Raw genomic sequence first — 23,017 nt, forward strand, 5'->3', positions numbered from 1 at the left:
ATTACGCGGGTCATTGACCTATGGCCAATACCGCAACATGCCAGAGCAGGCTGGCCTTGGCAATGTAAAACCATCACGACTGGACATTGGATTGGCCTATGGGAGAAAGACGGAAATACATCCATTATATCCCTTCACTGGATCTGGCTCAGGAAATTTTCTGCCATCATGGTCGGACATTGGAACTGATTGTACATCCTTCACGGCCGTACATTGCAGTTGTCCAGGGTGGTAATGTGCAACCATCACGACCTTGGGACTTAATGAATGATTTTTTCTCCCCTAATCTAAGTTGTAAAAACGTATTTAAAACATATATAGGGAGGGGTAATTGGTTGAAGGTGCACATACGGAACATGCACCAAGTAAGCTTCATAGCTTTCCGAAATAGTATAAATGATGCTTAGGCCTCATTTATAGTTGCGTAGCCTTGACAATGGAGCATATTGAGCATGGGCATCACTATTCCATGCCGCAGACCAAATAATATGCATCACCTGGATGCATTTTGACGGAACGACCTACACTGACTAGGTTATTATCATTATTGCTTAGCCATGGCTTTGCAATCGAGTTGGCTTAATATTTTGTCCCTTCGACGATGAATTATGGTCAGTGTTTGGTCCATCTAGAGTAAGGAAGGGTACGTAGGCAGCCGCAATGAGTTGCAGCATTTTCGGTCCAGCACTTTGTCGTTCATATCATCTAATTTAGAGATGATTGCGGCATCCTGGCGTCTCATATCATCTGACTCGGCAGTTCTATCAATAGATGATTGTGGCCAAAATTTATGAGGAAGTTGCATTTTATTCCTTCAATGCCCATACTTCCTATCAAGGCGTTCGACTTAGGCATGTGCCAATGAAGCATTGGGCATGACCTAGAAAGTAAGCTACATCGATATGCAAGTTAGCGGAGCTTCAATAAGCCTAAGGAAAGTACGTCATGAGGCCTGCAAAGGCTTATGCATAAGTGCAAGGTATGCGTTATGCCTGGACAAGACTCGGAAGCCAATGATGCATGCAAGGTGCATCAGTCATAGCTTTCATGGATTTAAACCCTTTGCAGAACAAGGAAAAGTTGGAACAGTGTGGGAGCTAAGTTAGATGCATCATGCCCCACAAGCATTTCGCAAGGGAAACCGAACATGCATTAGCGTATCTTTAAAGTCTGGTAAGTAGCATCATCATGACGCATCGGGGGAGTTATGGCCTGCGCCCCCAGGTGCGCCAGGAGAAATTTTCCAGTCCGCCACAGGGAGGGTGAGATAATTGTCGAGGGTCAAGATCAGCACAAGGACACAACTGTTGTTAGTGGAAAGGTTATGTCCACAAGAATCAATGGAGGTAACAACATTGAGGAGCATGTGGATCGAGGTAATGGAAGTCCAGAAAATACCCATTTGGATGCATTGAATGTAACTGTTGGTCAGCATGTGAGAGTTGTTGAAATATCATTTACGGATGCAGGGAATGAGACAACTGAACCATGTGTTACTGCAGTGGATATGAGTTCTAATGCGGGAAAGAAGGTTGTTTTAGTTTCATCTCCAGGTGAATGGACTGAAGTCCGAGCGAAGAAGAAAACCATCCGCAAGCAAGGATCTCCTAAAAAGAACCCCTTTTATGGTGTATAGTGACTTAACAGCAGAAAGCAGGCTTCCTGTTAATAGAACCAAGGAGTCTGCAATAAAGAAGACTAATGTATCAAGTGCATCATTAGTGGCAGGAATTAGGGAAAATGGGGTAATCTCCGTTCCTTCTAACTGAATAGGGATAGAGCATTAACAATGGAATCTAGTCCCTCTAATTTGAATGGAAATAATTATTTAGTAAAGAGCATGGTAGAAAGAGTTACAGTTGAAGACTACTCTGAGGATGAAGATTTTCTGATAGTGATTCTGCAAAAAGAACCAGTTACCTTTCTCGCGAAGAAAGGCCCTTAAAAGCACTCGGAGACAACTTGTAAGACTGAAAATGGAGAGTCTGGATCAGAATTGTAACGAAATATTGGGAAGAGGTCTTAGAACCCAAACTAAAAAGTCTTAATAAGTAGGGTTTTTTTTTTGTGGTTGCTGCCTGTCAGCTTGTCTTGCTGTAGACTTCTTAGTCTCACAACTGTGTACCGCTTAGGCGCCTCTCATCCTGTTTCATTTTTCCTTTTTAATAAAAAGTTACCCTTTTAAGTAAAATAAATAAATAAAATGAAATTGAGTCTCGTGTTTTCAATTATAGATGGTAGAACATGTACTTAGCGAAAACACGCTTCCCTTCGCATAAAAAACATATAATTGGGGAGTTTACATTAAAAGGATTTGGTCGGATCTTAAAATGCTAAATTAAAAACGTTAAATTCTAATGCGGCTGATCTATACTGTTTAGCCTCCTCCTAATTATATAAGATTATAAATTACGGAAAATGGGTTATTTGTCCAAATATTTTTAAAACATGGTTCTAATGGACGAGTAAAAATTAATGTGGGTGAAATGGACACCAAAAAAATAGCAAAGATGAACTGGGTTCATCCTGGCTTAAACTTAAAAAATAGCGAGAATGAAACTGGATGCATCCTGACTATTTTTATATTTTTGTCCATTTAAACAGTATCATAATTTAAATGTCTTTTTGATTTTTATCCAGAAATTATTGATTTTGGTCTTTTTAACCAATTTTGTGTATCAATTATGGATTTAGTTCATACTAAAGCGGGTGTAAGCATCATCGATTACAATTTTGATGATTACAACTTAGATGCAATGTATATACGCTCACAGAGTATTTAACTATTCCATCCTTTTGTCTATAGTGTTTAGCAAGTTCAAGAAAAAACACTAATTTGTCATCAATCGGACATTAATAAATTTGATACGTGCGTTTCATATTACAAATCTTCAACGATGTGTCACGAATCAAAATACGTCGATCGACAATCAAGGGATAGCCATTGATTTGGTCGCCCTGGATTGAAAGAAATTAAATTTGTTTTGAATCCGGATTTGTAAATGTCATTGACAAACATCAAATCGAACAAAAGTCGCGTAATCATTTTTTTTATACATGGTTAAAATGTTCAAGCAATCAAGCCTGTCTTGAACTATGAACAAAGTCTGAACTGTAAATGCTTAAATTTTGCAGAATTGACTAATTTTAGCAGCACTTTGTGGATTCTACGACTTCAGATATCACCTTTGTAATTAAACTTGGAGGCATATAAGTCTTTCTCTTTTTTTTTCCCCTCAGTGAACAAGGGAAAATCCCTTTCAGTAGTGTATAGCTAACATGTCATGGAGGTGCATATGTGGGTTACAGCGTACTACCTAATTTAAGTTATTTAACAGATGAATGCGTTGGTTGATGAAAACTAGCTGAAGTTTCATCTCAGCATGGGTTGGTTAGAGGGGTGATAGATGTAAGAGAAAGTAGATTGACCAAAAGGGTCAGTCTAGAGTCGACCTAGACCACTTGAAGAACTACATTGAGCCTTTACAGTTTTTAGTAGCCTTTACTGATTTGAAACATACCAAAAGTTAATAACTATGTAAGAAGTAGAACACAAGAAACAAACAAAACGATCCATATAAAAGAAGAACAAAAAGGCCTTTCGAAGATGATAAAAGGGATGATAAGAGGAAACATAAAACACCGGTTTTATTAACTTCAATAGAAAATCATACGCATTAATCCTAATTATTTTCGGGGCTTGCCTGATCATCTAATAATATATATGAATGTGCGGACTGTTACTAATAGTTGTAAACTATTAAAATTTACATGAACCATTCTCCTATGCCAATACCAAGAATTTTCATCAATAGTAGAGTTGTAACATCTCTCTATTTGATGTTGAATTTGTAATGGAAACAGTCTATTCTTAGTCATTTGCACTCTATCAATCAACCTTTTTCTTTTATCCCTAATTGTGCAAACTCCATTGTAAATGTTCGTAGAGAACCCTTTTTCTGAAAGTTGACCCATACATAAAAGATTTTGATGACGATTTGGCACATATAATACATCCATTATGTAAGATTGTGTACCATTCTTGAGTCTTATTCCTATCATTCCTTTCCCTATAGCTGGAACTGTTGAGTTATTTTCAAATTTTACAATCGATCTCACATACTCATCAAGATTCACAAATAAGTCTTTCTTCCCAGTCATACGATTACTGCAACCTATGACCAAGTACCATTGTTCTTGTGGTTGTTCTTCTGCTGAATAACAAGCTAACAAGAGAGTTTCTTGTTATTCATCTAGTTCTTCTTCAATATTTGCTTTATTATCCTGATTCACAGCTCGATATCCTCCATCTTTGTTGTTGGGAACTACAGTTTTGTTGTTGTATGCTCCACCATTATTATTGTAACCTCCAGCTTTGTTGTTGTAACTTCCATTATTGTTGTTATAGTTTCCTATATTGTTGTTGTATCCTCCAGCTATGTTGTTGTAATTTCCACCATTATTGTTGTATCCTCCAGTTTTATTGTTCTTGTAATAAACATCTTTCCGTGGTTCAGGACATTCATTTTGAAAGTGACCAATTTGTTGACAATTATAGCAGCGGACTTTAGATCTATCAACAAATTTTCTTCCTTTATTATCTTGAAATCTTCTTGAATTTGCTTCATTGTTCCAGTTTATCTGACTTTGTAAAGCTTCCTCAACTGGTCTCACAGCTGTCTTCTCTAATATTCTTTGCTTATAAGCTTGCAAAGAACCTAACACATCATCAATGCTCAAATCAGATATTGTGTTACACTCTTCAACTGCTGTAACTTTGGATTAAAATTTTTCTGGCAAACTACGCAATATTCTCTCTATAATTGCAGTGTCTTTTTATAGTATCTCCATTAGCCTTCATCTCATTAACAAGAGTTAATGCTCTTGAGAAAAAATATGCTATCAACTCAGTTGAGTCCATCTGTAACAGCTCATACTTTCTTTTTAGGGTTTGTAATCTTAATTTCTTCACCTTATTAGAACCTTTGTAATAGCTTGTTAAAGAGTGCCATGCTTTCTTAACTTCTTTGATATATACAACCCTATCCATGATAGATTCATGAATTCCTTGATGAAGGATATAAATAGCTTTCGAATTCTTTTTTCTATTTTCTATTAAAGTAGTTTGCTCAGCTGTAGTAAATTCATCTCATGCTGCTGGTTCTATATACCATGTATTAATGATATCCCATACCTCTTGATATGAGAATATATTTTCCATCTGTATTCTCCAATACTCGAAATTTTTTCCTTTAAAAACTGGAACCTTGATTGAATTCTACCAGATGTTGATATCTGATATACAAAGACTTATGAAAGAAACGTTTCAATAGAGAATTCTAAACAACTCATACGATTAACAATTCTGGTATACATTGTTCCATGGCTTTACAACCAATTTATACTGCCCAATTGCACCGAGAGTTCTAAATAAAGAAAAACTTAAACATATCTAAACAAACTTAAACTCTTAAAATAAAACAAAAAATATAAAACAAACTCAACTTGAAACGCACGTATTTCCTAAACAGAATAACTTCTAGAATCTTCAAAAACTTAACTGCCAAGCATCCACGTACGGCTTCAAATTATAATCTTAGACTGACTTATTTTTAAAACTTGTGTGCATGTAATCTTCACACTACTTCTGTGCATATAATCTTCACATCTGATTCAAATCATAGTATTAGTTAGACATGATTTCTAACAGTGTTGTTTAATTACACTATGGATGGTAGAACATTACTTGGCCAAAAACAGCCCCCTCCAAATAAAAACACATATCATCAGTTGGACAGTTTACATCAAATGGATTTGGTCGGATCTTAAAATGCTAAATTAAAACTTTAAATTCTAATGCGGCTGATCTATACTGTTTAGCCGCCTCCTAATTATATAAGAATATCAATTATGGATTTAGTTCATACTAAAGCGGGTGTATGCCACAAGGTCTTCGATGACAATTTTGATGATTAGAACTTAGATGCAATGTATATACGCTCACATAGTATTTAACTATTGCAATGTTTTGTCTATAGTGTTTAGCAAGTTCAAGAAAAAACACTAATTTGTCATGAATCGGTTGTATCACATTAACAAATTTGATACGTACGTTTCATATTACAAATTTGCAACCATGTGTCACTAATCAAAACAGGTCGATCGACAATTAAGGGATAGCTTGGTCGCCACGGATTGAAAGAAATGAAATTGTCATTATGAAGCCGGATTTGTAAATGTCATTGACAAACATGAAATCGAACAAAAGTCGTGTAATCATTTTTTTTCTGTACATGGTTAAAATGTTCAAGCAATCAAGCCTGTCTTAAACTGTGAACAAAGTCTGAACTGTAAATGCTTAAATTTTGCAGAATTTGAAGACTAATGACTAAATTTTAGCAGCACTTTGCGGATTCTACCTAATTTAAGTTATTTAACAGATGTATGCATTGGTTAATGAAAACTAGCTGAAGTTCCATCTCACCATGAAAGTTCATTGACCAAAACTACTAAAGGGTCAGCCTAGAGTTCTAGACCACTTTAAGAACTACATTGAGCCTTTACAGTTTTTAGTAGCCTTTACTGATTTGAACTTTAAAGATTTAAAACATATCAAAAGTTGATAACTACTGGACGATCCACAAAAGAAGAACAAAAAGGCCTTTCGAAGACGAGAAAAGGGATGACAAGAAGAGACATAAAACACCGATTTTATTGACTTCAATAGAAAATCATACACATTAATCCTAATTATTTTCGGTGCTTCTTGATCATCTAATACCCACATATATGAATGTACAGACTGTTACTAATAATTGTATATTTGACTTGACTATTGAATTAGTTCATCACTTCTCAAGTCTTATTGATCATGGCTTACTCTTCTTCATCTTCTTCTTGGCCATTCTTTTTCTTTCTTCTAGTATCATCGCTGTGCATGTTTGGCATGAACATTAGTACAACAACTGCTCAGTTATCTCCAAGTTTCTATTCGAGCAGTTGCCCTAATATTCTCTTTACCATCCAAAATGCAGTACTGACTGCAATTTCAAATGAACCCAGAATGGGAGCTTCTTTATTGCGTCTACATTTTCATGACTGTTTCGTTAATGCAAGTCTCATATCTCCATCTCTTAATATTTAAATTTCCAAACGTAATTTCCATAAGATGGTGATGCATTTTAGGCTTTTTAGCTAGTTAGCTCAAGTATGTGCATGTTCCCTTCATGCACTGAATTTCGAAACACCCAGCAAAAGCTGAGATTTTTTGCACGTATGGTGCCTTAATAGAATATATCTGACACAATTATTGCGTATGTGTAAAACTGCAGGACTGGGATGCATCTATTCTATTGGATGACACATCGAGTTTCACAGGAGAAAAGACAGCATTTCCGAATGCAAATTCAGTTAGAGGATATGATATTATTGACACCATAAAAGCTCAAGTGGAGGCACTCTGCCCTAAAATTGTTTCTTGTGCTGACATCCTTGCTGTTGCAGCTCGTGATTCTGTTGCCGCTGTAAGACAATCTTTTGATTACTCCTCCTTTCTTGATTAATCACATTTCGTTAATCAGCAAATAATTTCATAGTTACAAAATACGGCGATCTTACATCCATATATTTTCTTTGGTTGGGTGGGCGTCCATGGATTGTACAACTAGGAAGAAGAGATGCCAAGACTGCGAGTAAGAATGATGCAAATACCAACCTACCTCCAGCTACTCTTAGTCTCAGCGGTTTGATTACTTCCTTCTCCGACAAAGGTTTTACTACCAAAGAAATGGTTATTCTCTCTGGTAAGTTTGTCACTAACTACAACAACAAAAAAAACTGATTTTTATATGCCTCTCAAGGATAGTTCAGATAAGGCAGATTAGAACAAATTACATGGTTATATACTTATATTCTAATTTTCTATTAAAGTGAATGTCAGCAACATTATTTTACCTCCTTTCATACGCAGCAGATTATATATTAATTGACTCACTGCAAGAAAAACTGGATTAAGCAACCAGGCAATTTTGGTTGCAAAAGCCCATATTAAGTCGCACTAACCCTTAGAGCGACTTAATTTGGCTCTCGCTCTTGAGTTGCAAAAGGTGGGATCTCTATAGGTATAGAGCAGCTAGGCACTCGCTCTAAGAATGTTTCAACTACCATCAGCGATTAACAAATATGCTTGCTTTCAGTTTATTCCAATTATCCTAGAGTGAGTTGCTCTAAATTTATTTCAACCATCTTAGCGAGTAATATGTTACGTTGACAAAGGTTTAGAGCAACTTAACTGACCAATAATAAGTTGCTCAAGGGTATTGAATGTACAAGATTTTAGTCGGTGCAAACTTTCAGCTTGTCTGAAATTAGTTGCTATAACCTTTGAGTTTGTCAAAAATTAGTTGCTCATTACACAGAATGTTCCGGTTCATTTAAAGGCTTCCGACCAATTTTGACTCGGCTGAATAAAAAATGAAATCATAATTAAACAAAAACCAAATACACAACAAACTAAATGCAAAACTAATTTAATTTAATATCATTAAATTCAATTTAAAACATCAATTGTTAATCAGGAAAAATTACAATCTCATTTTACAAAAATTAAATAAAAATACAATCTCATTTCTTTAAAAAAAAAATTACAAACTCTTCAACATACTTTAAGTTTGAAGGCTACATCATGCTTCTTCTTACCAAATACTTAAAACTTTGAAGGCCACATCATGCTTCTTCTGAAACTCACTCAGATTCATACTTTTGCGACCTGATACCATATTTTCTTGATCTGGTTTTGATGTCAAAGTTTAGGCTGCAAAAGTAGAAGGATACCCAACAATCCTAGCTACTGCAAAATCAGCACCAACAATCCTCAGCTGCTCAGCACGCCATCATCTGCTCTTGTTGTGAGTCTCTAGATGCAACTTATTCAGCCATTCCACCTGTGCGAAGCTCTCAGCAATTCAGTGCAATAACCTCAAACCAAAAGCCTACAACATACACAACCAGCACCCATCATGTCATCCATTTCTTCATCACCAGAAGTACCATGAACAAAACATCAACAACAAATCTTCCCCTGCAATAGAAGACCCATTGAATTCCTTCTGCTGTGCTATTTGAGAAGCAATACTGTGATCAAGAAAATATAGAGCAGCTACCATCACAGCTGGTATAATGGCATAAATGACATTTTATGCAGCCTGGCATAAATGACATTTTCAACAGAATTAAACTCAAATAAAAGCTGAATGCATGTGTTAGAGAGAAAACTAGCTGGATATTATCAGTACCTTCTCGCCAATAGCCTCACCCCCAGGATATTGAACTGATCATAAGAAGAAGTTAGATAAAGGAGCTTATACAACATTCAAAAACATAAACCTTTAAGTAAGTGTTGTACCAATTTGTTCCATTTGTTGATCATGATGATGATGCCCATATCCAGGGCTTGTTGTCGCATGAGCAATTAATCTTGTTGTATAGTGATTTATACCCAGAAAGTCTACCGAGTTCCTTAACAACTCTCTATCTTCATCTGAGAATTTTGGAAGCCGATCTCCAAGTTTATCACGCATGGTCTTAGGATAGTCAAAATATATTGGATTCAAATACCACCCAAAATGAAAATCAAGACGCCTTGAAGCAGCAATTTTATCCTCCATCTTATCTGAAAAAGGCTCTGCCCATTCACAATCAACTACTATTCCTATTTCACCACCCTGCTGAGCCTACAAGAGATACAAAATTACGAACATGACAAATGGTGAAATTGATGGGAACTGTTAATAGGGACGACAACAACAGTACATTGAGACTATTTAGTACTCTTATAAGCATATGTATTAAAGAATATAAATCCCGTGTCAGTTGAATGATGAGGTTGTTTTCACCATATTTTTTTGGCACTGCAGAGCATCTAACTGCTATTGTAAACAAACCATTTTTTTTTCTTATCATTTGCACATAAATCGTCCGTGTTTGTAGCTTACTATAAGAGAAAATGGAAGTCTATCCGTATATTAATTATCAAACTTGCCGTATATGAGAGAATGTTTTTCTTTTTTTTTGTTTCAGTTTACATAAGAGCCACACAAATAAAGAAATTTAAAATTTTAGACAATTATCAGGAAATGTAAAAGCATCAAAGCACAGATCGAAGAAATCACCTGAAACTTTTTCTTGTATATGGAAACAGGTGCTGCATGAGCCAGAAGTTGATAATGTGCAGTCAGATATGGTTCAGTAGAAGAATTTTCACTTCTTCCAGGAGAAAATATCCCGATATCATGTCCATTTACCGAAGTTTGAAGAGGTTCGTTTAATGTGATCCAATGTTTTACTCGGTCCCCGAAACTCGCAAAGCAAGTCTCAGCATATATTGCAAAACATTTTCTGCATGATTCCCAAATAAAGTATGGCATCCACTCATTAGTTCATAAGCTACACAGAATGGGATATGCAAACCAGAAATAAGATTTTATTATCAAACTTACACAATTTTGTCGGATAACCATCCTCCCACTGACTCTTGAAGATGGTTCGGTAGATCCCAATGATATAATGTCAAGTATGGCTGCAAACCTGCAGAACAAACGATATTCAACTAAGCAGTTTAATCATCAATGGAAGGGACAGCCAAGTAATAAACAAGGACCTTTATCAAGCAGAGCATTAATTAGATTGTTGTAGTAGGCAACTCCTTCCTCATTGACCTTTGTTCCCAAACCATCTGCGCTAACAGAAAGAGACCTAAATTTAGTTCCATAAAGAGTTGACGGTTGAAATAAATGAAGAAACAAAAGAGAGTGATATTCTTTTACTTCACAACTCTCACAAAACAACAGTAAGAAACATTTAAATTCGACAAGGTAGCAGATAAATTACCAGGGAAAATACGAGACCATGAAACAGAAAAGCGGTAAGCCGCAAATCCCAGCTTGGACATAAGTTCCAACATCTTCCTATAGAAGGCAAACATGCTTCTTATTATTATCAAGCATATGATGAATTGTGATACTAGTACGATAAAATTACACAGAGCTTCTTAGCATCAAAAAGATAATATATTACCGCTAAACTGGACAAGTACAAAACCATAAAGAAAATTCACTACCTTGTAGAGATGATAAAATCAAACACCACTATGTTAAAACAATGACAAAGAAAAAAAAAAGTAAAAACACAAAGTGAAATCCCAAACATTATACACAAATAATACTTACAATCCAAAAATTGTCAACACCACCAAGTACAGCAGCATCAAGCTTTGATCTAAAAGGATTCTAGACTCTGTACTCAATCACTTAACTACCACCTTTCATTCCACCACCACCACGACCTCCTTCTTTGCTGCCTCCTCTGCCTCTACCACCACCACGGCCTCAAATTTTTGAAATCAAACATTCCCATCTCTAATCTTTCCCCTAAAACCTCAATTTCAGTTTCAGTCACTTGATTCAATTACATCCAAGAACCCTAATATCTATATTGGGAAAGAACAGAAACCCTAGCTTCTCTAATCTTCATTAAAACTCACATATCAATCACTAATTCTTCCTCATCATACTGTGTTCACCAAACCCACTTTAATTTCTCAATTTCTAACTCCATTACGGATTCACCGAGGAAACCCTAGTTCTCGATTCATAACAGGACTCAATCCTATTCTTCATAATTAGCAGAAACTCCAACTCCTGCTTCTTTTATACATCCTCACGATATAAATTTCTTCAAGCCATACCTCAATATGACCTCTCGATTTTCAACTGAAGAAGAGCAGAAAAGAAGAACGAAAAAGAAGAAAGAAGAAGAGAGAATAAGGAGAGAAAATGATTTTCAAATAAGCAGGTGAAGAGGGGGAGAGGATACGGCGATGACGAGTAAAATATGGGTTGAGTGAATTAGATTTTCCCAAGTAATGGCGCCGGTCATCGATCTATGGAGGAGACGAAGAGCAGAGAAGATGAAGATAGAGCAAAACAGATAGAGTTCGAGTGGTTGGGAGGGTTTGGTGGGTGAATGAAAGTGATGGACGGAGTTCGTTGGATCTAGCCATACGGATTGAGAAAAGAATCTGACGGTTGATATTTTATTTGTGATGCTCATACGGATTGAGACGCATTTGTGTTTCTTTTGTGTTAATACGAACTCATGTTTTCTGTTTAATTATCAACCTTTAACATGAAAAAAAAATCCAAAAAAAATATAAATAAATTTAGAACATTGTTTTCGACATTCTGATATAAAAAAATCCAAAAAATGTATAAGAATGAATCGGGAAAATGAAAAATGAATTCGATAATTGGTGGGTTTCTTTGTGCTTTCTCTTTGTGTTTTTGTGCTTTCTCTTTGTGCTTCGGGTTTGAATTTCGACTATTCATGAAGTAATTTTTACAAGTCATATAGGTCATGAAGTAGCTTTAGTTCACACTGGTAAACTCAGGTTATAAGATTACTAGAGATGGACCACGAAATTCATGATGGTTCAGACCTCAAACTTAGATGGATACATCATCAAAATCGATAAATATGAAGCTCAATGTTGATTCGAACTCCAAATGTGGTATAACAACATACAAACTATGATCCAAGAACCTATGGGAGGGTTTCTGACTTCAAACTTAGCATGATACATCATCGAAATCGATAAATATGAAGTTTAGTGTTGATTCGAACTCCAAATGTGGTATAACAACATACAAACTATGAGCCAAGAACCTCCGGGAGGGTTTCTAAATTAAAACTTAGCATGATACATCATCGAAATCGATAAATATGAAGTTCAGTTTTGATTCAAACTTCATATGTGGTATAACAACATACAAACTATGAGCCAAGAAGCTCTGGGAGGGTTCTGACTTCAAACTTATAATGATACATCATCTAAATCGATAAATATGAAGCTCAGTATTCATTCGAACTTCAAATGTGGTATAACGGAATACAAACTGTGAACCTGGAAGCTTCGGCAAGGTTCTGGCATATTGTTCGCATACGATCGTAACCTGGCCGTGAGTGGACTACTATAATTTCATCTAATTCGTACGAACGATGAATTCATCCATTTACATGTAAGATTCCTTCGGAATATACCCTGAAACGTTAAACAAACCATGTTCTGGCATATTGTACGCATACGTTGGCTCCGAGATCGTAACCTTGTCGTGAGTGGACTACTATAAGTGCATCTACTTCGTACGAACGATGAATTCATCCATTTACAGATAAGATTCCTTCGGAATATATTTCCTGAGTTTAAACAAGACAATCTTGAACTTTCAATTTTTCTTAGAAGTGTGTGTGAGAAATATAGCAAAAATGAACTATAGCCATGGTCAAGGTTTGCACAACAAGTATGCTTAACCTTAGGTACTTCATGTACTTTTGCCTTTGCACTTACGCTTCCGAACTATGTCAGGTCAACCAGGTATGCATACCGAGTATGGGTACCTTTGGCAGTTGTGAAATCATATCCAAAAAGTGTGCATACCTGTGTGCGTACGTGTTCTTAAAAGTTCGCGAAGTCATATCAAAATAGGAATTATCGATATTTTAAATTTTCAAGGTTTTGGTAAAGCTCCGAGATCTATTTCATGTTGTAGGACAGTTTTTTGGTTTCTTTTGTTTGTTTGTTTTTTCTCATTTGGAACCAGTTAAACGCAACCGATCCATCAACAGTTCCGTGGTAGTTTTGAAATCGAAAACCGAGTGTATACGGTTTGGTCAATGGTTTTGCCTAAAAACCATACCGACATGCCATTGTGCACCCCTAATAGTAAACTAAGATAACAACCATGATCCGTATGACACTAATCTAACCAATAAGAAACTAAAATGAGATCATTATCGGTTTCAAATGCCTACTTCCAAAACTGACTTCTCTTTTGAACATGTGGTGGCCGCTTAAACTTGGTTGCTAAGAGAGAGGTTGTACCAACCGATTCATTTTTTAGTTGCTAGGAGTCGGTGCCTCAAAGTGAATAGCTACCTGAGCACTTTTCAAGATGCTATAGATGACTTGAAAGAGTGATGTAGCGAGCAAACACATTCAGTCGTGGCTAGATATTAAATGACACAGGTTTGTAGCCGCCAAACTTTATGGCAGTTGCAACTTTGGATGCTTAAACCCTTAAAGTGACTAAAATTATGGGTTCTTGCTGGGATTTTGGTCGCTTAAGCCATGTTTTCTTGTAGTGACTATTACGTACTCTTAACTAATTTTCTTCTCTCTTATTCTTCGTTATTAGGATCTCATTCTATTGGCCAAGCAAGATGCACAACTTTTCGAAGTCGAATCCATAATGAAACCAACATAGATGCACCTTTTGCTACATTACGAAAGACTAATTGTCCAACATCTGGAAACGACAATAATCTTGCCCCACTCGACGCAACCCCAATACTCTTCGATAACACATATTATAAGAATTTAGTAAGCAAGAAATGACTTCTGCATTCAGATCAAGAACTCTTTAATGGTGGATCAACAGATTCTCAAGTCACAACTTACAGTAATGACAACCCTAGATTCTTGACTGATTTTGCTGTTGCCATGGTGAAGATGGGTAATCTTATCCCTCTAACAGGTAGTAATGGCGAGATTAGAACTAATTGCAGGAAACTCAATTAAGGATTTTTGTAGTTTTGATAAATAATTCTGTATCATTTATCATCAAAATAAAGAGGAACTGTATTCTCTTCGTCTCATTCTAAGTTCAATGGATCATAAATAAGATGATTTCAATTTCAGATTTTGTGTTTGATAGATCATGTTCCTCTAAATTTTGAAAAGCTCTTAAATTCTATCCATACAAACTCGTCCATATTATTGTTGCTGGAGTAGCTTTTCGAGTTATAATAAAATCGTTCTGATATCTATATAACGACTTCACTCCAAGATGTAACAGGGATACGTATACTTTCAGAAGTTGCATATTTCATCCCTAATTCACCAAATGATGTCCCAGAATCTATCTCTCGTAATTGAAAATATCCCGCGTGACTTAATATCTTGCTAGTTAGTTCTGTAGATACAAAATATCGCACACTAATAATGAATGCGAAATAATGATTATCAAGACTGAGCGAAGACAACCGCATACATCTTATTCAAAATGACGTACCAGATGACGAGTAAAGTGTGAAGATCGTGCGATATTATAGAGTATGTGCGAGAAGAGTCAGTGTAAGTATGCGTTAATGACGCGCGCCAGATCCTAAAATAAGGGATTTATTAGCTGTCATCCACTATGTAAACCCTTATATAAGGGACCGAGCGACCTTGTATTGAGAGAATCTTTTTGAGAGCTTAAACAAGAAATTTAGGAGAGAGAAAGATTGTTTGTTCTCCAAGTTAGAGATTTCTCATAATTTTGTATCCAAATTAAAGGTTTAATGAATGTTCTTATGAATTTTATGATGATCACTTGAGTTGTTCTTTAGATTTCATTAAGGGTGTGGTTGTAAGATTTCATGCAACTACATTTTGGCGCTAGAAGCAGCTCGGAGTGATATACCTTGTTGGTAGAATTTCTTAAAAACAAGGTAGAAGATATTCATAATCTTGGAAAAGCTTGAAAGTTTAGATCTAAAAGATTCAGTGAACAATCTTTGTTGTTTCAGAAAAAAAATCATCATTAGTAAAATCTTTGGTCCTCGAAAGAGTATTTTTATCTTTGAAAAGCGAAAAAATTATTACCGAAAGAAAAGATGGTGAGACAAGCAATTGCAGCAGAACAAGCAGTAGCAACTAGAAGGAGCAGAAGAATCGCTGGAAGGAGGAGTGAAGTTACTGAATCATCAAGGATGGGAGAAAGAAATAATAGGGGAAATCAAGTACAAACACAGATCCAGTGTGAACCAGCGGAGAACAATACCATCAATTATGATAGAGTAAGCGTTCATAATTCACAAACAGATTCAACCGAAGTAGAAGAACAATAAAGGACTGCAGAGGAAGGAATTATATAAGGAAATGAAGAGAACATGACAATCGAAGAACTTCGACGGAGACTGGTTGCAGAAAGGAGGAGAGAAGATGAAGAACGTGCGAATCTGAAGCGCCAGAATAATTAGTTAAGAGAAGAGAACCTAAGATTACAAGAGCAAAGATCAAGAAGCACCACACGCTCAAGGTCAAGGTCAAGCAGGAATACATCAAGACGTATCCAATCTAGTAGAAGAGATATTAGACAAGAACCACCTTTGGATAACATTTCCGAGAACTTTCAAACAAATGACGATTTACAGGATCCACGCGATGAACATCGCATAGAACAACAACCGATTGATGATCGATACGTACATCATGGCTAAGATTACCGCACGCAAGAGGGTAATAGAGGTAATAGACATGAACAACAAGGCGAGCGGTATCGCGTTCGTCATGATCAAGATGATGAGAATGTATCAGAACAAGGAAGAATGATATTGCACGGAAGAGAAATGCTAAGACATCAACGAAATCGCGCAAACGAAGATGAGAGACATAACATCGCACATATTGATGCAAGACATGAAAGAGAGAGGCGTAGGAGAAGAACAGAAGAAGCTGAAGAACAAGAACTACAAGAGGCTATGATGAGTGCTAAAAAGTGCATATTTTTATATATTTTTCTTGGCATTTAACTCATCTTTTGTGCATTAATTCTACATTTTATCCCATATTCTGTATTTTCATTGTTTTCAAGAATAAATATTTTTCTTACTTAATCTTGCATTTTTAGGTAATAAATGAAGTTCGGATGAGTCGCGGAGCGAAAAGAGCAGAAAAGTAGTGAAAAGCCGGGAGGAATTACACAAGGAAGCCGCGAAGAATGTTGTGCACAAGACCAAAAGGCTAGAAGTGGGCTTGAAGAAGAAGAATTGTCCTTAAAGAAGATATGGGCTTGGCATACCCAAGGCCCAAAACCCTTACCCAAACCCATTTTCTATATCCATAACCGCCTCCATTCTCAGCCGTTAGATGGGACTACATCGAAATCCTACGGTCGCTCCTTCGTAGATCATCAAAATCTGAAGTCTCTGACAAACACTACAGCACCTAACTCCATCTGGAGCCGTCAGCTTAGTTGTATCTCGCAATCCAACGGTCTCTCCAAGCTTCATCCCATCGCGCCGTTCATTTAAATCCAAATCTGGTCATCCGATGATTTCCCTCTCGCTGTGCATCAAACTCGCTACACTTGCCTCACACCCAAGTGTCGAACACCCTAGACCTCAAGCCAAACACCCCCTTCTCCCAAAAACATCGAGTTCTTCTCCTCCACTCCGTCTGCAGAGAGCTGCTCTGCAACTCCATCACCTCCACCAGCTACACCTTCTTCTCGAACCACACCACCCTGCCATCGCCACTTCCTCCACTGTCACCAAACACCACCTACACGCCGTAGCTACCTCCCCTACCTCTATAGCCATCTAACTCATTGATTTTTCACCACTGAAACCCTAGGTGATAAATCAATAAATTAGGAGAGGCTATAAGACGCAATTGAAGACATGGAGAGGAGCAGAGAAGAGAGAATAGGCATGGGTCGACATCAATTCAGGGATTAGGTGAGTGGACTTTTCAATTCAAAAATTAGGGTTTGCAAGTTAGGGTTTCGAAATTTGGGGATATTTTGTAAAACTATAAAAGGCAACTGATGTGTGATGTAAAGGCTTATGCTGGAATAGCCAGCGTCCAGAACTGTGTTCTGTTAATTTTTGTTCTGAATTTATGTATGTTCATTGTTTCTCCATCCATTCTGTTAGCATTGTTATCATGTGTGTTCTGTTTTAGTTCTGTTATTGTTCAAAACATATTCTGTTATGTTCTTACTGTTCCTGTCCTGTTTAATGTGTATGTTTTGTTCTGTCTTGTAATGTTCTCATGTTGTTCATGTCATTCTTAGATGTGTGAATGTTAGGCTAAAGCCTTTGAAGCATTGGATTGATTGAGCAGTGGGGAGAAACTAGTGCTCACTAGTGACTGTGAGCAAACTGGTTCTCTTCCCACTCTAGTTGTATGCCTAGGCTCTCTTGTTTTGTCAACTGTTAGCTTCTCAAATGTTAGGCTTAGTTTACTGTTTTGTGTCAATGCTAGGTTAGAGCCTTAGAGCATTGAGTGATTGAGCAGTGGGGAGAAACTAGTGCTCACTAGTGACTGTGAGCAAGTTGGTTCTCTTCCCACTCTAGATGAATGCCTAAAGCCATTGCCTTGGCTTTGCTTTTTTTTTCCTTCCTTTTTTTTACTTCACTGTCTTCTTCACACCCATGCCCTTGGCTTAGGCCTTGGTTTACTTCCATTGTTCTTGTTTAGTTTCATTGCACTGTCACTTTTCCTCATTCCTTCACTGCCACTGTTTTACTTTCACTTGTCCTTCATTTTGTTTGCTATTTTCTCCTGCTACTTCAACTTCTCCCTTGCTGCTGCCTCCTGCATCTGAGTTTCTGCAGCTGTTGCTGCCACTCCACTTCTCTTGCCATGTGCTACAGCCACTGCTGCTGCTGCAACTGAGCTTGGCTCACAGCACAAGCCCAGTTCTCAGTCATTACAAAGGCCCAGGTCACTTTTAAAGTAAAAGCCTGATTCAATCAAAGCCTGAACTCAATTAAAGGCCCAGTCCAATTCAGGTTTAAGGCAAAAGCCTAATTCAGTCCACCAAAGGCCCAGTTCACTGTCAAGGGTACTCAAAGCCCATTGACATTCAAAGCCCAGTGCACTTCAAGACCAACTGAGCCCAAGCTCAGTTCACTTCATTATCAAACAAGCCTATAATCCAAAGGTACCCTAAGCCCAAAGCCCAAAAGGCTTCATAGTTAACCAACAACAAATCAGAGCCCAAAATAGCTAGAGAACTCCAAACACACCCAGTCTCTGTGGATCGACCCGTACTTGCACGAGCTACAACTGACGACCGTGCACTTGCGGTATTACTGTAGGCCCGTTTCATTTCGCTTCAATTTTATACGCTTTCCCGGGCCCACCAGGCTATACGTCAGAACAGGCATGAAAATAGAGAAAGGCAAGTAAGGTTGAAAAGGCCAATACAACAAGACCAAGTGGTGAATGAACAAATCTTAAGAGAGTTAGCATAAGTAAGAGAAATGATGACAACAAGAAGAGAGGGAGGAAGGCGACAATTAGATGAGGCCATTGAAGAAGCCGGAAAAACGCCATTTGTGAGGCAAATACAGATGACGGGAATACCACCTAAGTGCAATTTACCTGTGTTCACTAATATTTTTGATGGAACCACTTGTGCGATACATCACATAAAATATTATGTGAGATCTTTATTACAGTGGGAAGATCATGATGCGGTTCTATGCAAATATTTTCCATCTAGCTTATTAGGAGATGCTATGAAGTGGTTCGAGGGCTTACCCACGGGAACAATAAGGTCATTTAACCATCTACAGTCAATATTCCTAAGAGCCTATATCAGTAATAATGTATTATGCCCAGACATAGAGGAGGTGCTTAGTATGTGAAGAAGGACAAATGAGGGCTTGCGAAGCTTAACCATGCGGTGGAGAACCATGTGTAGTAACATGGCTGGTCGAGTAGATGAGAGAAACCTCATACTAGCATTTATTAACGCACTCTTTACAACAGACTTGTTGTACACACATATATTCAGAATCAAAAATACCATATCAATGACAAAGCTACGCGAGTATCAGGAGGAGTACATCGCTCTTGAAGAAAAGCAGAAAGAAATGGAATCTTATCCTGTTGCGAACATAAGTAAAAAATAAAGGAATACAAGTCTACTCCCAAAAATAACAAACACAGTTGCAAGCACATCTCAAGGAAGACAAGAAAAGGTGATGGTTGAAGATCAATAAAAGCTAGTAGCAATGGGTAGTCAGGATCAAGAAGAATTTGAAAGAGAAAGACAGTTCAATAATCATGGAGGAAATAATAAGATTCAAAGACTTGATAACCAACCAGAAGGATATGGAGGCTAAAAGCAATATTATAATCAAGGTCAAGGAGGTAGTAAAGTAGTCTGGGAGCACATAAAGATGTCGCATCTAAATACTGCAATAGAAAAAATATGGGAAGCCATAATTTTGATGGAAGAAATACCAGCACCACCAAATATGGGAAAATCAGGGAGGAGAAGTAGAGAATTATGTGCTTATCATCGCTTCCATGGTCACATAACAAACAACTGTAGGAATGTGAAGAAAATCATACTAAGAATGATCGATCAGAGGAAGTTAAATGACTTTCTGGTACCACAACCGCATAATTTACCACCACCACCACCAGAAGGTCGCACACTAGGTGCGGAGAGATGAAGGAATACATATTTGATTGAAATAGGAGCAAAGGAAAAGAATATATATTGTAATTCCATAATACATTCATTCAAGAGCATAGAATATTTCCATGATAACGTCTTGAGCCGAGTTTATGCAAGAGACCGTGATGGAAGAGAGATATTGAACCTTGCGAAGATATCGCCCTTGAAGGAATGGGCAAAGCAACCTATTTCCTTTAACGCAGAAGAAGTACCAGGAGGTGGGGAACCGCACGATAGCCCGTTAGTGGTCAAGCTAGAAATCAATCCAAAAGAAAAAGATGATGAAGATGAAGAGGAGAACAAAGACACATGGGCCATCAATAGGATACTGATTGATCCTGGCAGTTCAGTTGATATTTTGTTTTATCACACATACAAGACTATGGGTGGTAGAGATGAGGAACTAATCCTATCAACTTATAAGATTTATGGTTTCAACGGAACAACCAACAAGCCAAAAGGGGAAATAACGATGCGAATAACTCTAAAGAGTTTATCAATCGAAATCGTATTATGCGTCGTTTATGTAGAATCACCCTATAATGCTCTGATAGGAAGACCCTGGTTACATGGTATTCTAGGAGTGGCATCAACTTTCCACCAATGCATCAAGTTTCATCTACCTCAAGGTATTGGAGTAATCATAGAAGATACGAATGAAGGTAAAACATGTCATGAGATTGATGTTGACAAAAGTGAAGAACGTGCAAACAAGCAAAGAAACTGGAAGAAGCAGATACATGAGAGACAGAAAGGCGAGAGATTAATGGTAGATGTTGTAAGTAAAGAAAGTTAAATAATAAAGACTTCTGCAAAGGCGAGAACAGCCGCACAAGAACACCAAAGAGAATTTCAGAAAGGAGATTTAGTGTTGAGGCAGAAACCGCCATACCAGAAAAATAATAAAAGAAGCATGGAGAGCATATGGGAAGGACCATACAGAATCAGAAAAGTAGTTGGGGATGGAAAGTATGAGTTGGCAGATGAAAAGAAATGAGAGTCATCTAATGAGCTATGGGATCAAATATTCTGAAGAGATATGATCTTTGCAGCAGTTCTTGCACACCAAAAGCAATGGAACTCATGCGAATCAATATATTGGATAACATACACGAACTTAATGAAGCGCATAAGGCGAAGGAAAGAAGCAAGTTGCCTCAGGCATGAAAACAAAAAAGATGATTATCACGTAGGAGAACAAGGAAAGCAAGAAGCTATCAATATTATACTAATGAAGGATATGAATGCAAATAAATAAATAAATAAATAAAAAATCTTCAGTGATGGTTAGCAAACAAGAAAAAGGCAAACATAAGACCTTAGTATAAGGCATCAGAAGTAAAGACTCCAATTAGGGAGGCTAGGTATCCAATTATGGCGTGCACCATAGTTCATATACATCAAGAGGCATTAATAATACCTAACGCGCGTCATAATTGGGAAAACCTAGTTAGCATGGCTCAAGTGAAAGCTACATCGACCCTAGAGCTTGAGTCATGGAGATTTGGGGTGAAATAAAAGTCCATCTAGGAGAGGCGCCTAAATCGAAAGATTAAGGTGACAAGGTCTCTCCTAAGGATTTCAGAAACTCGATCAAGGCGCCGAGGTACACGGTTGAGTCAAGAGTGCCTGGGGCGTCTAGAGCGTACCTGAACGCTCTTGACAAGTCTTGACTATGATGCACTCGATCCGAAGAACCCCCACTTAGGGTGCGGTCTCGTAATCATAAGCCATATATGTGGAGGGATAAGAGGCCGCGGAAACAACTGGTTGTTGCATCACTGGATGGGAGGAGTCCACCCTAACCCGGTAGGGGTAAGCCTCCTTGAAGGGGAAGTCAGGGGGAATATAAGGATGGCACCCTCCATTAGGGAGCTGAATTGTTTCAGACGACGCAAATATCATGAGATTTTTTACTCACGGGAGTATTCAGGCTTATCGTATTTCCGCGTCAATAAAACCTGCAGAGGCAATAATACAAGAAGATGATAAGGTGAGATCAATGGGTCGTTACACGAACATGTAAAGGCCTCCTGCGATCTCATCGTACGGGAACAAAATCATATACTATGCAAAATAAGACCTTTAATTAGGAAGGCTAAATAATACCTCGTGAGAAAAATAAAACAGAGGTTAATAATCATTGTTTTGCAGGATATAATAATGAGAGAACAAGTAAGCTTGCGAATATCATCGCATACTTAAAAGACAAAGGGTATTTCTCACAAGAAGAAATCAGCAGATGTATAGACGTGAAACAATAAAACAGAACATATTTGAGGCAACAAACAAAGATAAGGTAAGACTAACAGATACATAATAGATCACCTCACAAGCTAGATACACCCATACATGATAACAAATCATCTTTCATAACTTAATGTTTGCATAATTCAATCATCTTGTGACGACTAACAGAGGCAAGTATGGGAATGCAAGCATATAGAAAGGTGGTATTCTCCCCGGCCCATATGATAGACCCCCGCATTGTCTATTTATGAGTAGATATTGTCGCACACGTTATTACCACCAAATTAACTCCAACTGCTAGAAAGAACATTTTTTTGCTCTTTTATAAATACAGGTATATACCAAGGAGAATTTACATTAAAGGAGTTTCAAACATTCAAAAAGTTTACATTGAAGAAGAAGATTCAAAAGTTGGGAAATATTATACATGTGCAAAGAACTGACAAAGGATTTACAAGCGTGACAAAGTA

General features: G+C 37.3%; 1 pseudogene; it reads left to right on the plus strand.

The window, feature by feature from the left end:
• The first annotated feature begins 6,840 nt into the window (after window positions 1-6,840).
• Window positions 6,841-14,632, plus strand: LOC113322426 (annotated as a pseudogene).
• Window positions 14,633-23,017: the final 8,385 nt, after the last annotated feature.

This window comes from Papaver somniferum, chromosome 11, assembly GCF_003573695.1.
Source record: "Papaver somniferum cultivar HN1 chromosome 11, ASM357369v1, whole genome shotgun sequence".
NCBI lineage: Eukaryota > Viridiplantae > Streptophyta > Magnoliopsida > Ranunculales > Papaveraceae > Papaver > Papaver somniferum.